We start from the raw sequence: 17891 nt of genomic DNA on the forward strand, positions 1-17891 counted from the left end.
ACAAAGGACTGTTATATAGGGTAGTCACCCCCACCCTAGATCAAGACCCAGGGACAGAAGTGAAGCAGTTGGTAGTACCATGGGCTTACCGGACCCATTTATTAGCGCTGGCCCATGACATTCCAGCAGCGGGGCACTTTGGGACCAGAAAAACGTTGGCCCGGTTGTTGCGGACTTTTTTCTGGCCTCAAGTCACCCAGGATGTGAAACGTTACAAAGCCTCCTGTGACACCTGTCAGAGAATAGGGAGAGCCCCTAAGAAAGTTCCACTACAATCCCTGCCTATAATTGAGGAGCCCTTTGCCCGGGTGGCTATAGATATCGTAGGTCCATTAGCCATCCCCAGTTACACCGGAAAAAGATTCATCCTCACCCTGGTGGACTTTGCCACCAGATACCCAGAGGCAGTAGCCCTGTCGTCCATAGACGCAGAGCATGTGGCCCAGGCTCTGGTGGACATTTTCAGCCGGGTAGGATATCCCAGGGAAGTGGTTACTGACCAGGGGACCCAATTCCAAGGGGACCTAGTCCAGACCCTATGGGAAAAGTGGGGCATTAAGCCCCTACGAACCACCCCGTACCATCCCCAGACCAATGGGTTATGTGAGCGTTTCAATGGAACGCTGAAACACCTCCTGAAGGCATATGTACAGTCTGAAGGGAGAGACTGGGACAGGGCCCTGCAGCAGCTCCTGTTTGCATACAGGGAAGTACCCCAGGAGTCCACCGGATACTCTCCTTTCGAACTTCTGTATGGCCGGAGGGTACGAGGCCCCCTAGACCTGGTTAGAGAGAGCTGGGAAGGAACATTCCAGGCCAATGAGCAGCCTATCCTTAAATATGTAGAGAAGATGAGGGAGAGGATGAAGAGAGTAGCGCAGCTGGCGCAAGGCCATTTAAAAGGAGCCCAGGCAAGACAAAAAGAGTGGTACGATGCCCACGCTCAGGATAGGAAGCTGAACGCAGGACAGAAGGTGATGGTGCTAATCCCAATGAGACGGAATAAACTTCAAGCCACCTGGGATGGCCCATACAAAGTGGTGAGGCAGGTAGGGCCGGTTAACTATGTAGTAGCGCTGGATGATGAGGAAACCTGGCTGAAAACCTTCCACATCAATCGACTAAAAGGTTATGTGGAACGGCAAGTGGCAGCAATGGTGGTGTGTTGTCCCCCCATGGGTCCCACAGAGGTAGACCCCCTACTGGAGATGATAGGGGAGGTGAGAGAGGAAAAGGGGGTGGAGACAGTGACAGTGGGGACGCAGCTAGGAGAGGGACAGAGGCAGGAAATGAGGGAGGTACTGGAGAAGGAGCAGGCCCAATTTACCTGTAAGCCCGGTCGTACCCACCTAGCCACCCACCATGTAGACACGGGGGAGGAGAAGCCCATAAGGCAGGTAGCATACCGCATGACCCCCGCTGTACTGGCCCAAGTACGGAAGGAGATAGAGGAAATGCTGGCCTTAGGAGTAATTAAGAAGTCAAATAGTCCATGGGCTGCAGGGGTGGTATTGGTCCCGAAGAAGGATGGGACCACCCGCTTCTGCGTGGACTACCGTAAACTAAATGAGGTCACCACCACTGATGCTTATCCCATGGCCCGAATAGATGAGCTACTAGACAGGCTAGGGGCAGCCAAGTTTGTGTCAACTTTGGATCTGAGTAAGGGCTATTGGCAAATTCCCCTCACCCCCGAGGCTCAGGAGCGGTCAGCCTTTATAACCCCACTGGGATTGTTTGAATGTACGACAATGCCGTTTGGGATGAAAAATGCTCCAGCCACATTCCAACGGATGGTTGATGACCTGTTGGGGGGGTGTCAGGAATTTGCCCAGGCTTACTTAGATGACATTGCCATCTTCAGCCAGACGTGGGAGGATCACTTAGTGCAGGTGTCAGAGGTCCTGAGGAGAATCAGGCAGGCAGGGTTGACCATTCGCCCAGACAAATGCTTCATGGGCATGGCAGAAGTGCAATACTTGGGGCACCGTGTTGGTGGGGGAATCATACGACCTGAACTGGCAAAAGTAGAAGCCATTGTTCAGTGGCCCCGACCCACCAACCAAAAGCAAGTACGAGCGTTCCTCGGGATCGCAGGGTACTACAGAAAATTTGTGCCGCAGTATAGCACTGTTGCCAGGCCCCTGACTGACTTGACAAAGAAAAAATACTCTAGACGTATAGAATGGACCCCAGAGTGCGAGGGAGCCTTTGACGCTCTGAAGGCAGCATTGACCCAGTCCCCAGTGTTAGCAGCCCCAGACTTCAAGAAACGATTTCTGGTACAGACAGATGCTTCAGGGTGTGGACTCGGTGCTGTGCTCAGCCAAGTGGGGGAGGATGGGCATGAGCACCCAGTAGTTTATTTATCCCGAAAGCTGGTGGATAGAGAGGTAGCCTATGCCACCATTGAAAAAGAATGCCTGGCCATAGTGTGGGCCCTAAAGAAATTACAACCCTACATTTATGGGCAAGAGTTCACAGTAATTACAGACCACAACCCCCTTTACTGGTTACAAAGATCTGCTGGGGAAAATGGGAGGTTATTACGGTGGAGTTTAGCATTACAAGGTTATAACTTTACTATCTCGCACAAAAAGGGAAAAGACCACTCAAATGCGGACGGACTCTCCAGAAGAGAGGAGGAGAACCCTTCATTAAGGAACCCACCGTGCCAAGGAGAACATCTGGAGCCCGACCACCAGACTCCAACTGTCCCCTTGATTTAATAAGGGGGAGGTATGTGACAGACCCGGGCCTTATATTGAGAATATCGTGCCAACCCGGTCTGTCCTCAGTGGGCCAATTGAACAACCATGGCCCACTCTGTTATTAAATGCCGCCCGGTGGCCAGATCTGTTATTACTGTGGTGTCCAGAGAGGGAGGGGAGAGGCAGCTCACAGGAAGTGTGAATCAGCTGTGGACCCTGTGACATCAAAAAGTAGTGGAACGGGTTAAAAAAAAGGAGGGTCAGGACCTTATCTAAAATCAGTAGGGGGTCTCTCCCTGTTTGCTAACTATTGTTCTAGCAAGTCTGCAACACAGTCTGAATGGCACCATCACAGCAAGGGGTGACCACTGATGTCATGCACTATTTCCACCCCGGTTACCACCCAAACTCTTCACACCACCAATCACAAGAGGACAGTGAGTGGGGGGGGGTGGTGAGAAGGGACCAAAAAGGAGCTGTCTGGGGGATGGGGGGTGTTGTTGGAGAATCTGGAGACAGCAAGGACCTGTTAGAGAGTAACCGTATTCTCGCAGGGCCTTAAAGGAATGCTTGAGGCAGGAGCTTCTTGACAGAGATCGGACAGTGTACCTCTAGGACTGATTCTGTTACCACTCCATCGGGAGACACTCGCAGATTCTGGGGAATTGGTGAGCCTACATCCGTAGGGAGACTGATACCCAGGGTCCCACCAAGCTGGTGGAGAGTTGGCCGAGCGGCTGGGATCAGCAAGATACACAGACCCACCTTAAGAATCAGAAACCCTGGCCCACTTGGATTGTCAGCTGTGGATTTTATTACCAGGAGTTTGGGCCTGCTAGGACTCTGTGCTTGGAGGTAACCTGCTGGGGATTTTGTTGGGGAGTTTTACTTGCACTGGTGATTTTCTGACACTTGATATATTTGGCGGGGGGAACAAGTTTCTCCTTGGGGAGCACTGTTGTATTTTACTAAGTGTGTGCACTTTGTTTAATAAAAGGGATTATTATTTCTTTCCTGTCTCCTTACCTGTGTGACCTGTGAACCTAGAGGACCGGGTATCTAGAGAGCTTTGGTAATAACCCCGGTGTCCTCACACAAGGTGAGGGTGGAGGCGGCTTAGAATGAATTATGGGGTGAGAGGACAATTAAAATTCAGAGGTAAGTGGCTGAAAAACAACAGTGGAGGAAGAAACTTTTGTATTAGAGATTAATTACATAGGAGGGGTATGAGTAGGAAATTAATTATAGGGGAGGGTGGTAAAGGGAAAAGGAAAGCGCATATAAGTATGTTACAGTTAATGACACAATCAGGCTAATATGTGCAACTTTACACAGAGCAGCAAAGACCCACCAGTCATCATCAACTGTGGCGTAAACGTCCAAAGATATTTGAATGGCCCAGGGAAGAAGCTAATAATGATTAATCTTATGCTGTAATTTTCATGAAGATAAACTTTTTTTTTCTTCCTATGGATTTGTAAAACCGAGGAGCATTTTGTCACTCTTGATTGCAGGCGATTGAATTGACTGCCTCTCTGCTCGTTTTTATCCCCTTTGGGTTTACAATGCTGTGCTTCCTCAGCGAGCTGATCCACAGTGAAAATCGCTTGTCAACGCAGATTGTAGGAGCAGGAAGGGATATTGCCAAATGTTTCCTCTTTAAAGGGCTTAGATTGGCTGTTGGACATAAGGATTTTTAGGGTCCTACATTTCTCTGGATCAGCTCTTCCCTTTCTCGCTAGGCCATACTTTGCTTATCTGCATGACACTATATCAAGATGCTGATGTGGTTTGCTGGGAGATAAGGTCAATATGAAGGGAAACATCTTCCAATTGTCCATGCAATGGGAACAAATGCCCGATCTATGGAACTGTGCCACCTAAATTAGGGCAATAAGAAGCAGTGGCAGAACACTACATCGCTGAGTCACATAGCAAAATACTGGGGGCGTTTTGCAATAAGTCCATCTCCAGCAGCACCCACTCTGCTCTTCTGTGCACCTGCATGAGATAGTAGCGCCATCTTTCTCCCTAAAATCCATAACCAGCTCCAGTGCTAGACAGCTTGGGCTGGTTCCAACTAAGGCAGGGAGGCAATGAGCATGGGATCCCCTTGTCATAGTGCCCTTGCACAGATTTTATAAAGGTCTTTATAAATTGGACACAAAAACTGACACCTAAAAGGCAAACCTAAAGATACTTGGAACTCCAAATATGATACATCTGTAAGGGGCATGCTTAACTTGCATGTGCACGGCTTCTCTGTGCTCCAAATCTGTCCTATATAAGCTCAAGGTGCTTATATAGGGCAGATTTGGCAGCAAATGCAAAATACAAGTAACTCTAAATGAGGGTGAAAGTTTTGTCACATCTGCAGGGCAGCAAAATGCATTTCTACACCATGCAGATGGACTTCCTTCTAAAGTTAAATGGGGGCCTACCAAGTGATAGACTGTCTTGCACTCAATGGAAAATATCAAATTTACATTTTAATAGCGCAAAAATAAAATCATTTGGGTTACCAAAATGCAAACCTGCCTGACATAATAGTCCACCCAAAGGAAACACTCATGCCCTGAGCTCTATATTTCTCATATATTTTGTTTTCTCATAAAAACATATCTAAGTACTTGTAATAATTATCTATATTATATCTATATTGCATATAGCACTTAGTATTGCTTTCTTGAAACAGTGTATGCTGTTGCACTGTATAATTTGATGGCATATACATAACACACATACATGACAAAACCCTATCATTTATGTTGGTTAGTTTCAATTGTGACCTGACTAATGAATGGTAACTTATCTTCACACATGTTCTCTCCACTGACATGAGGGCAACAGAGGATGGACCATAGCAATAGTAAACTCATAGCTACAATAACTGTTGATCAATATATGGCTCCTGCGTGTTCAGCCTTTTTCTATGCTAAACCAAGCTGTCCTCACCGGCACAGATAGGCTCTTCAGCTCTTGTGGAACCATAAACCCCAGCATGCACTGTCTGTATTACCAGTACTGCAGGTGGGTGTGTATACAAAGACATTACTAACCTAAGTACAGGATGAGGGGGATGAATCCCCAGCGGACTGTGAACTGTCCGCATTTAAACACCTTTTGTAAGCGATGCTTGGATTCCTTGCTGAGCTCAGGCATGGCTGCAGAGGGCACAGGCAGATGGAGGAAAGACTCTGCCAGTACCGGAACCACCGGCACTACCGGGCAGGGAGAAGAGCGTCAGTTTGGAATGGTAAGGTTTCAGAGCGCCACCTAGTGCTTCGGGTGCAACGATCATGCTCGAAGCCTCGGCAGCCATATTTGATGAAGTTATGCTGATGTAACTTTGTCAGCATGTACTTAACATAGTAGACACGTGTTTCCAGGAGCAGTGTGATATATGTCCCTTGACTTTTTCGTCTCTGTAAATGCCCCTATTTTTTACACTTATGTACACATGTCATTTTTACCAGCAGTTCCCATGCTTTAGGCTTATCAATTTAACACTTATTGGAAAATATTATTTCAAACAAAATTTAGTACAATTTATTACACTTCTATTTAGTCACCATGTCATTTTTTGAGAATGCAGAGCCCCAAAATGTCTACTTAGGCTGCAGTGTCCGTGGTGTGCCCATGTGCTAGCTGCAGCTATGAGCCCTTTATTCACAGTACTCTAGTTGTACAATAGGCAACAAGACAGAACTGTGAGGCTTCACCTGCGGCCCCCAGCTCCATTGTCAGATTTGTCTGTTATAGCTTGTAAGACTTGTCTAGACGCCCAGTGATATGTTATTCACAAATAGTTGTCTTTTTCTTTTGTTAAATGTTTAGTTTTAAGTTATTACTAAGATTAAGGGTAATGTGTGGCCATTTGGAAAGTTAGAGGGACTTGTATATCAGGTTCCCTATCACTGCTCTATGTGGACTTTTGTGCATCACTATCACCATACTGCATAACTCCCAACCAATGGCAGAACTACTGCTGTTGGAGGGGGAGGAATGGCTACGGGGTCTGGAGGGGAGGGGGGTATAGCTGCTGCACCCCTGTAACTGTCATTACTAGTGGGTGCAGGCATTAGTAGTACAGGCAGTTACGTCATTGCTTGGACCCACTAATATCTCAGAGCACTAAAGAGGCATAACTGCGCTTGTGTAGGACCCTACGCATACTGTCCTCATTTAGGTACAGTTGGTAACTAGGCAAAATTAAGTTACCTCCCAACAATACTGCTACAACAGAAAAGGACATTTAAAATACTGTTATAGTTTATATATACAGTGTGGGTGTCTTATGTAGGAAACAGGCACTTATCTCACACAATCGGAAAGTTTTGGAACCAGAATTTATTGTTCTTTCTGATCAAACTGGATACTTTGATGACTTATCCATATTTAATGGGTGTCATTTCAGTTGATATGCTGTCTAAAGTTTTCCACGCTCAGTGGGGTAGCCAGGAAGTGAGAAGGGGGAGCGAATGCCCCCACTGACACAATTGTAGTTAAGATTGGCGGCTTGAGGGCCATCTGTCCTGGGAGATAGCAAAGGAGCCTAATCAGTAGAGAACATCAATGAGGATGGGTATGGGGCGCCAGTTGGGTGGGTTCACAGGATGCTATGCAGAGGCATTACCAGTGAGAAGAGAGGAGAGCGATATTGCACTATTCAAAACAACTTGCGAAATATTTTTTACCATTTGCTCCCCCTAACTTCAATATGCCTCCGCCATTGCCCACACGTGGTAAAATTTTGATGGACAGTTAAAGGGTGATTCCAGACAAAACTTAATATTCAAATTTGGATGGAATATCACAAGTTATTCTGCATGTGAAACATCTCATATCAAAAAGTTTACTGACTTACCTGCTATCTGGTGTTCACAGTGGGTCCCTTGATGTACTGTGAGCACTGTTCTCCTCCCTCCTACTTGCTAGCACAAGTACAGTATTGTTGGTGCCAATCACATTGCCTATGTGAACAATCACCCCTGTATCACAAAGTTAGTTACAAATGTGTACTTCTGTAGGACTAGGAAGTAACTGTTAGCTGTACAATGCACAGCATCAAAGCATGCACTGCACCTGTGGATTGGGAAAAGTGCAAGGTTATGAACTCCATTTTTCCAGTCTCTGATTCTTTTGTGCTTTGGATGATCCTACTTTTATTTTTGCATATTTTAATTTTGTAATGTTTGAGTCTTTAGTAAATACTAACTGTTAGTAAATATTTTCAGTCAAATCTATTTACATGGGTTAGGAACTTAAAAACTGGCATAGAAAGGGCATTATTTGCACTTAATTCTGAGCCCCATGTATGAATAACTCCAGTGTGCATCAATTTTTAAGGATCAGTCCACAATTGTGAATATTATACTGGGGGCTATTGGTTTGCGCAGTCATCTGCCCCCACTTTGGCCACACCTAATCCATGGGCACTAGATGGTCACACTCACCTAGTCTACACGTGCAGCAACGGCTTTTGCCAATGCTGTTTGCAACCTGGGGGTGACAAGAAACTGCTGCCATACATGGCCTAGAGTTTCCTCTTTGCCCTGTATAAGATTTATATTAAAGATTTTTGTTCCAAATAATCTAAATCCTGAGCTATGTAAATGAAGGTGTAAAAAAAAAGACACATTATTTTTTGCTCGTTTTGGGTTGGTTTTTTTTTTTGCAATGACTCTATTATGTTTGATGTGGCTATTTCATTATTTGTGGTGGTGGAAAATTTGCGTCATCACCATTTATTTGCCCCATTGGAGCTTACAGTCTAAATTTCCTAACATACACACTCAGACAGACAGAGAGACTAAGGTCAATTTCATAGCAGCCAATTAACCTACCAGTATGTTTTTGGAGTGTGGGAGGAAACCAGAGCACCCGGAGAAAGCCCGCAAAATCCACAAAGATAAGGCCATGGGCGGGAACTGAACTCATAACCCCAGTGCTGTAAGGCAGAAGTGCTAACCACTTAGCCAACCGTGCTAATCAAAAACTGCTCTTTTTCATAAATATCCTCTTTTAGATGCTGTCACAAGGGCATGATGCATGCAATGCTCTGATATCTGAAGGGCTTCCTGTGTTTCCGGGAACCCATGTTTACCATTCACTGGCCTACACTACTAAAAATCATCTGAATACAATATTTTTTTCTTCCTAGAAAAATGCTATACTCGTTAGCCATTTGTGACACTAGCCTATGCCACCCGGTGTCTCAGAGGCCAAAAACTATGCTTGATTGGTTAGTGAAACGCTGCCGGAATAATTCTGTGTCCAACACTGTATAGAAATAATATATGCTATACTATATACAAATATCAGTGATATTGACGTCTAGCTGGCTTAAAATACAGGGCATCTATTTGATAGACCAAAGTATGAGAACAAGTTAAATACATTGAAAGAAAATATTTTGTATTCAATACCTAAATCATCAATATAAACTGATCTTTATTTGTTTGAGATTTCCACTATCTCACTCATACAACATAGAGATAATATTTCTGTTCCTCGTTGATGTTATAGCGACATCTGCTGGACATAAAAAATACAAAAAACAAATGACAACCACGTGACAGAAAACTTCGCAAAGTTCCAAAGTTAAACTTATATGAATTTATTTCCATTACGTGTTGTTTTGGAAAGTAGGGATAATTAAATGATATCTATGTACTTATAGGTGATGAACAGTATATTTTATTTCTCCCCAAACTTGCCTGGGCTGGGGGTGGGTGGGTTTAAAGGTCACGCAGGCAGGCTAAAGGGACTAGAAAGACACCACCCAGTCCCAGTCGGCGTGGTCGCAGAGAAGAGCTTGGTAATGTAGGTTTTACGCTGTAGTTAGATACTGGAACGCGATCATAAGTAAATGATAAATTCATGTTTGAGCGCGATGTAAGAATGTATAGTTTTAGAGTTGGTGACTTATATCCTTTGCGCACTGCAAGTCAATTACTTGCCAGCCACGTGTTGGTGGTCACATTTTAGCCGCGTCTCCTGTTATCGTTTAATGATTGTTAATAAATCGCATTATAACACTGTAGCCAACGTTTACTCTTAAAGATCATAATATGTGCTTATAAAGTACTGAAATAGCTGTGTAATCATTAAAAATTGTAATGAGTGGTAATCAAATCGTGTCTCTCCTTATATTTATATTTATTTATTCTATTCTTCGCGTAGGTCTTCGATAATGGTGTTCCCTCGTTCAATACGATGTCTACAGGCACAGCTGCTGGCTATTGAAAACACATGATGCACTGATGTATAAACTATGTATGAGTTCCCTTGTACAACGCCTGCTCAGAATACTGTTCAGTGTGCTAAAAAGTGTAACAAGAGGTACCAGCAGTATATTTGTTTGCATGTCTGTCTAACTTTAATGTCCTGCTTGAATGTATAAGCTGAAGGAATGTGTAATATATGTTTCACTGTACATGCTCACATTAAAAACTTCAATCTAGAACAGGAATGTAAAATATAGTTCAGAAAAGATATCATTACTAGATTGCACTAACACCTGGTAAAAAAAGATAATAGTACATGTAATCTCCCTCCCTGCCCAAAAAACAACTTACTCTAAAATTAGTAAGGGCCTTCCTAAAACCACAAAACTGTATAAAATGTATGGGTGGTTGTGGACACACCGTTGTGTGCTACACACTGTTGTAACTTTACCCTTGAAAGTTGAGTTCACCTTTAATTTCAAGCTCAAATATCTGGATATAATTACTGGCAAAGCAATCAACCAGGTGCATTCCTTGGTTTGAATTGCTCTTAAAGCAGATTTGGGTGCTGTACTCAAAGCTTTGTGATTCCCAACCCCTTTAGGCCCCATTGATGTCTAAAAACACACTAGTAGGATAATTGGCTCCAGGCAAATGAACACTAGTTTTGTGTGGTACCCACCTGTGATGTTAGTTGTGAACTGGAATATTGTGGTTTTCTGAATGCCTTCTCCACTCAGTCATTTTAATGTAGGTTAAAACTTTAAGGCCAATGGAGTAAGCTCACGTTTGCAAGTAATGCAGCTTGTGTCTAACATGTTTGCATTAGACGTGCAGTCTCACTGGTGTTTGAACGTACATTTTTAAATGGGGACCTGGCCTTTGGGTGTAATTTAATAATTCTCTTAATATGTTGTGAAGGATTACTTCTGTGCACCCAGTGAGCTATATATGTGTAGACTGGGCTTACCATAAAGTCTATAGACCCAAGCTAGGAGCGAGCCTGTGCTCTGGAGCATGCCAATTGCTCCTTGTAATCCTCCACCTATCCTTTGACAATGTCCACTACTTGTATATTGTAACTTAAATTTATGAAGGTGACAACATTTATAATGTCCAATTAAAAACCGTAATTCTCTGCTGTGTGGAAAATAGGCTGCTTACTAGTTATAGTTAATGAGCTGTCGTTTTTTATTCAAGGTCTATAGGACATGGTTGCTGTTTGTGCTAAAGAAAAAGGTAAGCAGTGTGGTCATTTGTTTATATATGTGATAAATATACCAGCTGTGTGTAGTCAATGATGATGAAAGTACTCCTGAATATAACAGTTGATGAATTTAAGGATTTACCTGAGGCTACATACTTGTTTAACTTTGTACAAATTTAGGGCCAGTAGAGAACCATTAAATAAATCAAATATCTGTTTGCTGCACTAAAACCACAAAAGCTTACTGCACATTAGCACTTTCTTTTTGCAGTATGTCTGGAAATAATCCTTTGTTTATGGACAAGGCATTTCCTACAGGGTTCTGCAAGCGCTGTTAAGACTAGTTCAGAAGCAGCGTGTTGATGAAAAGCCACCAGTGACTTCTCATTTTTAATACCATAAAGTGAATTTGACTTTGTGCCAACATGTTGCTAAACACTTGTCTATTTTCCTTTGCCAAGAAAACTTGTGGGAGACATTGCACACATGGAAAGGTCAGTCACCTCACTTACTACAAGTATAAATGTTGTCATGAAGGTTTTTAGTCATGTAGCCAGTGATGAAACTGTACGCCTGATTGGGGACTCTATAGTCTGTAACTGATGCTTTTAAAGGATTTACCTGAGGCTACGATTTCCAAGTGCTCTAATGCTGTTTGCTGTAGAACTTGGGGGACCCACGTATCTCTAAGCTGGATACTAATGTTTCCTGGTGCCAGCAGCCCCCACCTTCATTTTGTTCACTTTGATATCTGATAATTTTGCTGTTTTCTATTCAGTTCTTCATCGGATCTGTCGCTAGTTGAGTCTTGGGGATATGGACCTACCTCTATGAAGCTGCCCACTGGTGATAAAGAACGGTAAGCTTTGTGGAACCTTTTGGGGTTCTTTGTCCTCTACAGTATAGCATAAGTAGCCGGTGATGATTATTGTACACCTGACAGGAGGCAATCTCCAGTTGATGCATTAAAGGATTTAGCTGAGGCTACACAAGTGATATGTTTGTTTATCATACTACTGTGCTTTATAGACTAATACTTATGCAGATCACATCCTTAGTGCTCCACTAGACTAAGGGAGACATTACACCACTGACATGACAAATTGTGCTCGTTGTAGCTAAAATGGTGTCTGTTAAAAGCAAAACACCTCCCAACTTAATGGTGGTATAACTTAAAAGTTCGGTTGAATTCTACCTGTTTGTTGTCAGGAAACTAAACTTCTTTAAGAAAAATAAGTGTGGGTGTCTGTTACATATGCATGATGGGGGTAGGAATTGTGTGGAATACTCTTCTGCATTTTATATACTTTCTCTAAAAGTCTAAATCATTATGTTGGTAAACTAAATGCTTGTGCTTATTTTTGTTTTTGCCAGGTCAATAGAATGAGCTTATGACATTGGATGAAGATGGAAACATTCTATGATCTGTGTATTTGTGTACACTCTGACTGAGAACTAATGTAATCATCCACAAAAGGCTGTTTGGCTTACTGCTGTGATTTATTGGATTTAAAGGATTACATTAATGTAACAGATATGTTAATAAAATTTATTTTAGCCCATCTGTATTGGTGTTTCTTTGCTCTAGGAAAATAATGTTTCTTTGGGGTGGGGGTCGGGGGCTTCTGTATTCTGCTGGGTTTATGGCTCTGTTTTCTGCTTTTAATAAAAAAAAAAGGGCCCTTTTGGTCATAGATACAATTTTTTTTTTTTTTTTTTTTTTTTTTTTTTTTTTCAACCTCTAATCTAACAAAGACCTGACGTGTGCAAACCAACTGAGGGGCAGTGTTGCTGCCAAAAGAAGCCTGGAAACTTGCAGTTTGTCACTGGTAGAATGACAACACACTAGCAGTTCTATACCTGTTGGGGGTGTAAGGAAGACTGGTGCTGGAAAGCTTTTACCATGCATCAGCAATTTCCAGCTGGTGTCAGAGCAAATCCCCAATAGGGCAGGTGGTCACTTATTGTGAATTTATTTTTATTGCCTGCTGAATCTTGTACATTGGTGGGTTTTTGTCTCCCTTTTGGCACTTTCATTTGACAGATGGAACCATGTAGAATGGTCACTTGTGACAGGATTGGGGGCTACATGGCTAAAGGATATATCCTATAATTATTGAATTACATGAAGTATGGTATAACCCAGACTATCTGAGTCCCCTGGGGAAGAGATGTAGCTTTAATTGGACACAGTACAAACCTTATTTAAAAAGTATCAATGTATGTGGTGGTAATGAGACTGCTAGACTAAGTCCCAATTCTCAGTGTACTGCACCACTTCCTGGGATCCTTTACATAATTAATTGCTACAATCCCCTAGAGACTGTATGATGAGGTGGAAATAACGATTATTCATGCACTGATTATTTGCAATATAACTTCTTAAACACCCACACATCAGTTTCCTGTACCTCTCCATAGCAACAAGCACCAAAGGGTTAAACCTCCCCTTCTATAGGGTAAGCAAGTCCAGCTACATTTGCCACACCATGTTTTTTCTTGTCCTTTACATCAGTATGACACCTTCCCACTTTGATGTGAACTTGGTTCTGTGCCCTTGGAGGACCCTGGGCTCAAGATATGGTTAAAAGCTGTACCCTGTACTGAGACACAAACCATGTGTTTAAACTCCTAAAGGGCTTTGCTATCATGTCAAAATTCTGTTTGTCTGCCAATTGTGCTTTATATTCAGTCATGGTAAGTTCAGCTGATTGCATTGGGATCATTTATCTCTGGAGAAATGTGCACAACGGTCATATTGAATCTTCATGGGTTGTTCAGCATTGACTGAATTCAATGTTTTCTTCTGCACAAGCATTGGGGACTCTTGCTCCACTTGATAGGTATGTGGTGTTCAAGTTGACTATACCATGGCTGCATGCAAATTACTGTTGTGTGCTAGATTTCTGTACCAGTACATTCTGGACTGAACATTCCATTTGTGGAGTGAATTTCGAAAAAAAAAATCTGCTACTTTAGAATATTGATCAAGGCGCTAGCATTGTAAGTCAAGGTGGTGAATGTGTTCTAAAGGCCATAATTACTTTACAATCTCTTTGTTTATGGGGAATTGTTTTTGTTTTAATTACACAATGATGGACCTAGTAGAGTCTGCTAGTAGAATTAAGGTAATGCAGTAACTGTCAAGATTGCTTCAATTCCAACAGCTCCTGTTTCTTATTTAAAAGACTCAAAGTGCAAAGGGAAAAATAAATGACCCATCAGTCCTTGACCACGGATAACATACACCTAGGTCACCCTGCACCACTGATGGAATCAATTTGGGTGTGTGATACATTGTTGTGTTTGACTCCTGTCTTCCTGCCCCTGTTGAGTAGGAGCCTCAAATCATTTTCTGCAGTTTGGGGCCCATCCCTGCTCCTTCTACCATCTAAAGCTGGGTACACACTACAGAATTTTTCACCAACTTTTTATGCCGATCGATTTTACATGCGATCGATGTTCCGATCGCTCGGTCCATGGACTGCATACACACTAGCCTTGTTTAGGACGATAAAGGGAAGAGCGGACGTCCCTTTAGCGACTTTTTACAGCCATGTTGTGAGCAATGACTGTTATTTTGTACTCACTTGTGGATCGGTCAGAAGTTTATACACACTACACAGCGGAAACCAGATTGGAACGAAAATATTAAACGGTACGACCAACCAAATGAGGCGACAATCGTCCATTTGGGCAGACTTTCGACCATCGTGTCACTGCACACACTGACCCGACTTTTGAACGAGCGGTCGTATGTTGGCTGATTTAGCCGATTATTGGATGAAAACTGTAGTGTGTACCTAGCTTTATGCATGAATCTGTGCTGCCCTCAATTCACCCATTGCATTACTTACCCAATCGCACAAGTACTGTAGACTTTGCTCATGAGATTTGTATACTGGTCTGTCAGTCACAGTTCTTACCTGAGATTCAGGTTTCTTTGCTGATAGATTTGTACACAAGTCATGGGGGCAACCTGGTATTGGGAAGGGGCGCTGCTAGAGGTGAAGGACACATTAGTTATGTAACTTGAGTTTATGGTAGAGTATGCAAGGGAAACAAACAAATATTACAGTGCTGCTGTGAAATTGTTAATACTGATACAAGTTGTTCTAGTACTGCCCTTTTCTAAACAGATTAAGAAAAGGAAAATTAAAAAATGTCTGCCCCCACCCATCCAACTCATTTATTGTGGGGGCTGATTTTGGAAGGTAGGTGGCTATTTATTAAACATGGGTGGTACTGTCTTAATGTCAGAAGGAGGGAGTCTGTGACAAGGTTTGTCACATGTGAGGAAGGGGTTAAGTCCTTGTGATGTCTACATCCTGTGTGTGATTTACCTGCACTGCTGACAATAAAATGCTCAAGATTGGAAGTTGCCTCTCTACCCACTGACTCAACAGTGTGTAGAACATCCACTTTTCAGTTCCAGAAGGTGAATAGTTCCTATATGTCTTCCAAACATTGCTCCAACATTCCAGGATCTCGCAAGTGAGCTTAAGACACCAGTAGCTGCATCAGGTAGGAGAGAGCAGCGCTGACTGCCAACTGCCCTTATTTTAGAGCACTGTGCTACATAACTAAGACTGACTGCAAGGACATTTGGGAGGTATGGCCTGTTTTATACTGTTCTGTTCCTGAAGAGGGTGTCCGTGCATCTACCAGAGGTGCTCATGCACCATAATGGAGGTGGCCAATGTAGAGTGCCAAGTATGTTGTTGTGGAGTTACTGGTGCTCTGCACAGAGTTCCTTCCCATATTGAGCAGCAGCTGTGAAGACGACCATGCCTACCCACCACACACTTGCTATAACATAACCATATGTGATATTGGATAGGCGAGTGGGGGCATAATGAGTGAATACCCGCTGCGGTTGGAAGACACCTTCACAGCCTATGTGGGTGTAACAGACACCGCAAAGGTCAAACTTCTACCATATTTAGTACCACCCATGTGTTGGGCATGTTTCTTTTATTACATTGCTGAGAATATACCTGGAAATGTGCTTGTCTGCAACATGGAGGCACAAGATGTGTCTTATTAAAAATATAGGATATGACCTGAAAAATGCCAGCTTTGGACTGGTGCAAGTCCATTGTCCTTTATGCTAACAATGAATCCTTTCCATTGTCTAACTTTGCTACAATAATCTCACTCTAAAATTTTCATCTGTTCTGTGCAGTACAAAACGAGGAGCATTGGGCACCTAGTCCATACTTCAATAAGAATGCCTTACTCTGCCTAACACCCAGCCTCTGCAAGCTGTTGCTTCTCGGCAAAAGAGGCCCTCTTGCTCCAGAAACCTATGCCCCAGACGGAAATCTGTGTGGGTTCAAAAGTTTCTTTTGTCCTGTATAGTGGCCGTTTGCATCAGATAATACTTGAATGGTGCACAAGCCAACACCTGCAGAGAAGGTAAAACAACATGACGTTTGAAGGTTCCATGTTGCATTGTTAAGTATGTACGTTTCAGCATAATATAGTTAATAGAAGCCACTTGTCTGAAAGAGAAATTGTCCTTCAAGTGTGAAATTTAGTGTGGACATTAAGGTATAAAATACCCTGGTCATTAAGAGGTAATATGTATAAATAAAAGTTACTCGCAACATTATATGACTGCTACAGTAAAAGTAACTAAAGATAAATTAATCTGTGAACATCAATGTATTCTAAAGCTGAATTTTACTCCTTGACATAATTAAATATCTCAATAAATATTATTCATATCATTTTCAAATTAACAATTTCATGGAGTTTTAAGATGTGAATTTCTTTTTATGGATTCAGTTCCTCTTGCAGAGTATGTCAGCTGTAGAGCAGTTATTCCCACAATTCTAGATACTGAAGTCTGACTGCGCCTATGGAGTTCTGGATGTATTTTTCTGGCTATACTCTATTCGTAATTTCCATTTACCATTGACAATTCCATGGCTTGGCACAACCAATCAACCACATAATGCCACCACAGAAGCCCCATCCCCAATCACTTTGTATCCCGTTCTGTGGTTTAGCTCTCAATCCTAGGCAGCAGTGTTACAGAACAGCATTGTTTACTGGACACAGCTGGTTGTTCTTCCTACTGAACTCTAATAGGCTGGAGGATTTAGGGTATAACCAACCAGTAATGCTCTGCAAGTAGCTGTGAATAGCTTTATCCAAAGCTAGATCTTGTCATGTGACCATGTAAGGTTTACCTACATTATGAGTTCAATTCCCGACTATGGTCTTATCTGTGTGGAGTTTGTATGTTCTCCCCGTGTTTGCGTGAGAGAACACGGGGAGTGCTCCGGTTTCCTCCCACACGCCAAAAACATACTAGTAGGTTAATTAATGCTCTCAAAAATTGACCCTAGTCTCTCTCTCTGTCTGTCTGTGTGTGTGTATTAGGGAATTTAGACTGTAAGCTCCAATGGGGCAGGGACTGATATGAGTGAGTTCTCTGTACAGCGCTGCGGAATTAGTGGCGCTATATAAAGAAATGGTGATGATGATGATAGACATAAACATAAGTTATAGTAGTTTAAATAATGAATCTTGTTTATTTCCGGTGAAGTTAATAGAATCTGAATATGGAATATGGTGGTTCATGTATAAAAAAATAATAAAAAAAGAAATGGAACAGATTAGGTGAACGTTGGACAGGTCTGCTAAAGTTATGCAACACTTCATGCTAAAACTCATACTACAAAGATTATACTACAAAGAGCGCTAGCTATTTAAAAATGGTTAGTCACAAGACTA

At 42.6% G+C, this 17891-nt stretch overlaps 1 long non-coding RNA gene across 3 annotated transcripts; it reads left to right on the top strand.

The window, feature by feature from the left end:
- The first annotated feature begins 9444 nt into the window (after positions 1–9444).
- LOC142157664 (uncharacterized) lies at positions 9445–12709 on the top strand. Of its 3 annotated transcripts, none has more exons than XR_012692556.1 (6): positions 9445–9536; positions 9897–10055; positions 11141–11179; positions 11609–11641; positions 11926–12006; positions 12522–12709. It is a non-coding gene; the product is annotated as an uncharacterized LOC142157664 (long non-coding RNA). The 3 variants fall into 3 exon arrangements; XR_012692558.1 differs by having other exon boundaries at positions 9447–9531; XR_012692557.1 differs by lacking the exon at positions 11609–11641.
- The last annotated feature ends 5182 nt before the right edge of the window (positions 12710–17891 follow it).

Source organism: Mixophyes fleayi, chromosome 5 (genome assembly GCF_038048845.1).
Source record: "Mixophyes fleayi isolate aMixFle1 chromosome 5, aMixFle1.hap1, whole genome shotgun sequence".
NCBI lineage: Eukaryota > Metazoa > Chordata > Amphibia > Anura > Limnodynastidae > Mixophyes > Mixophyes fleayi.